The sequence below is a fragment of the Trichechus manatus genome, unplaced genomic scaffold (assembly GCF_000243295.1).
Source record: "Trichechus manatus latirostris isolate Lorelei unplaced genomic scaffold, TriManLat1.0 scaffold00182, whole genome shotgun sequence".
NCBI lineage: Eukaryota > Metazoa > Chordata > Mammalia > Sirenia > Trichechidae > Trichechus > Trichechus manatus.
This window is the reverse complement of record NW_004444118.1, coordinates 2,103,141-2,106,956: the sequence shown is the minus strand read 5'-3', so window position 1 is coordinate 2,106,956 and position 3,816 is coordinate 2,103,141.

Sequence of the window (3,816 nt, the reverse complement as noted above, 5' to 3'; positions counted from 1 at the left end):
CCTTCCTCTAGAGCTGACAGAGAGAGAAAGCCTTCTCCTAGAGCTGGCACCTGAATTCACACTTCTAGCCTCCTAAACTTTGAAAAAATAGATTTGTTTGTTAAAGCCACCCACTTGTGGTATTTCTGTTATAGGAGCACTAGGTAACTAAGACATCTCCCAAATTTTTATCTCCAGACCTGCCATTTTCTAGTGTGTTCTGGATGCTTCCATTTGGTTTTTGATCAGGCATCTCAAAAATATATCCCAAACTGAACCCCCTAGTTTCTCTCTCCCACACTCAACTGTGTCCCCAATTGCCCTTATTCCTGTCATCTCCATCTTTATTGGTGGCACCACCTTCCAACCGAGTTTTCTAGGCTAGAAAGCTTCCTTTCTCTCTTCTTTTTCACTGGCCTCAGCATCTAATCAGTTGCTAAACTTTCATCAATGTTTCTTGAATTCTTTTCATCCTTATTTGTGCTGCCCTACTTTAGGCTCTTAACACTTGTCACCTGGGCTTCTGGAACTGGGCTCCTTTCTTCCAGTCCTGTTTCCCTTGAAGCCTCCTCTACACTGTAGCCAGGACAGTCTTTATAAAAGGCAGATCTGGAGAGAGGCAGGGCCAAGATGGCAGAGTAGTCAGATACTTTCTGTGGTCCCTCTTACAACAAAGACCCGAAAAAACAAGTGAATCGATTATATCTTACAATCTAGGAGCCCTGAACATCAAAGGCAAAGTTGAGGAATCAGACTGAGTGGCAGGGGGAGGGAGAGATGGTTCGGAAGCAGCGAGGAGTTGCCAGACCTCACCCAGCGGGAACCGGTACCCTCCAGCTGGCACAGGCGGTGAGGCAAGCAATGGTGCTCGGGATGCGTTTTCAAAAGTGGGAGAGACGGAGCAGCAGAGAGTCTACTTGGGCCTCAAGAACCAGTGAAAAGCGGCGCTCAGTTGTCATAAGTACATGCATCTGACCTACTCCGTGGATCAAAAAACACCCCCTTTGGGAAAAACCTCTCTCCCATTTACTTGCCCCCTCCCTGCTCTGCACTGGGCCAGGGATGGCTTCAGTGACTGCTGAGTCCCCTGGGTCGGAAGTAAGGACCCATCACGCGCCCTGAGCCATTCTGGCCTTGGAAAGGGAACAAATTAACAAACAGGAAAAAATAATCTGCCAGCTTCCCTAAGCTGGAAACTCAAGGTAGACATAGCTCCTTTGCCTAGGCACAGGCATAAGGGGTCCATGGACTCTGAATGCCTTTCACCTCTGCATAGACCTGTATGGGCCCATTTCAGCAGCATAGGCCCTCATTACCACAGTACAACAGAATATATACCTGAAGCCTAACTTCACCTGTGTCACCTATAAGGTGAAGTGGCAGCTTTGTGACATTTGGCACTGCTCCTGCCCATTAAACAGAGTCCTCACCTACCCACATCAGGGGCCTGAGGACTGGTGGATCCACCCACACCACCTAGCCACCCACAATAGGGGTCCAAGAATAAGTGGTGCCTCCCAGTCCTTACAGCCAATAGCATTGGGTGCCCATAGTCCAGCTGCAAAACCCACCCACCTACGCGCTGTATGGAAAAGGGACGTGCTTTCCTCCTAGACACTCAAGGGCAGCTGTCAGCCCCCTGCCTTGCTCAGCGTGTGATCCCCTACTGCAGCCAGATACCTGTGCCTACACCAATCACCCTTGCCTGTCTAGGACTGTAGGTGAGAGCCTGCACCACACACTTGGTGACCGACTACCTAGACACCTGAGCTGAATCCATACAAGAAAAGTATACAGACTCCTGGGCTCGCATACCTAGTAACAGAGCTAACCACCTGGTGACAGGATGTTAGAGCTTCAAAGGTGCCAATAATACAACTAGCTCACACAAGCAGCCAATTTGGGCATATCAAAACAAACAAACAAACAAAAAAAACAAGCTAGGACGCAGTAAGCAAACATAAATCAATCTAATAATTTACTGATGGCTCAGAGACAACAGTCAATATCAAATCACACAAAGAGGCAGACCATGATGGCTTCAGCAAGTTCCCAAAAACAAAGAATCAAGAAATTTTCCAAAGGAAGAGAACTTCTTGGAATTACCGGAGGTAGAATACAAAAGATTAATATATAGAACTCTTCAGGAGACCAGGCAAAATGTAGAACAAGCCAAGGAACACAGAGACAAAGCAATAGAGTACCTTAAGAAGATTAGAGAACAGCATAATGACAAATTTAACAGGCTGCAGGAATCCATAGAGAGACAGAAATCAGAAATCCAGAAGATTAACAACAAAATTTCAGAATTGGACAACTCAATAAAAGTCATAGGAGCAGAATCGACGCAATGGAAGTCAGAATTAGTGAGATTGAAGTTAAAGCACTTGGCACCAACTTATTTGAGGAAAAATCGTATTAAATAATTTTTTAAAAATGAAGAAACCCTAAGAATTATGTGGGACCCTATCAAGAGGAATAACCTACGAGTGATTGGAGTACCAGAACGGGGCGGGGAGGGATAACAGAAAATACAGAGAGAACTGTTGAAGATATGTTGGCAGAAAACTTCCCTGATACCATGAAAGCTGAGAAGATATCCAAGATGCTCACTGAACACCACACAAGGTAGATCCCAAAAGAAAGTCACCAAGACATTATACTCAAACATGCCAAAACCAAAGATAAAGAGAGAATTTTAAGAGCAGCTAGGGATAAATGAAAAGTCACCTACAAAGGAGAGTCAATAAGACTAAGCTTGGACTACTCATCAGAAACCATGCAGGCAAGAAGGCAATGGGATGACATATATAAAGCCTTGAAAGAAAAAAATTGCCAGCCAAGAATTATATATACAGCAAAACTGTTCCTCAAATACGATGGCAAAATTAGAGCATTTGTGGATAAATGGAAGTTTAGGGAATTTGTAAAAACCAAACCAAAATTACAGGAAATACTAAAGGGAACCCTTCGGTTAGAAAATCAATAACATCAGATAACAACCCAAGTCTAGAACACAGGACAGAGCAACCAGATATCAAACCAGATAGGGAAGTCACAAAAATAAATCAAAGCTAAAACACTGAAAATAGCTAAAACCCAGACAGGGAAGTCACAAAAATAAATCAAAGCTAAAACACTGAAAATAGGGAAACAGAGACACCAATATGTAAAGGATGACATTAAAACAAAAAAGAGGGATTAAAAATTGTAGTCATAGATCTTTCATATGGAGAGGAAGTCAAAGCAATATAAAGAAATAAAAGAGTGGTTTAAACTTAGAAAAATAGGGATAAATCTTAAGCTAACCACAAAGGAAACTTAAAATCCTACACATCAAAATAAAAAACAAGAAAAATGTAAAGACTCAGCAAATACAAAATCAACAACAATGAAAAAGATGAAAAAATACATAAAAACGACTCAGCACAGAAAATTAAGTGGAACAAAGAAACGGTCAACAACAACAACAACAAAAAGACATCAAAATGACAGCAGTAAACTCATACCTATCAGTAATTATGCTGAATGTAAGTGGACTAAATGCACCAATAAAGAGACAGAGGGTGGCAGAATGGATATAAAAAATGATCCATCTACATGCTGCCTACAAGAGACACACCTTAGACTTAAAGACACAAACTAAAACTCAAAGGATGGAAGAGACTGGAGAAACCCCAAGAGTATGGCTCCCGGACACCCTTTTAGCTCAGTGGTGAAGTCACTCCCGAGGTTCACTGTTCAGCTGGGGATTGGACAGCCCCATAAAACAAAACGGGACTAATGAGGCCCAGAGACAAGGACTGGAAGGCAAGGGGACAGGAAAGCTGGTGATAG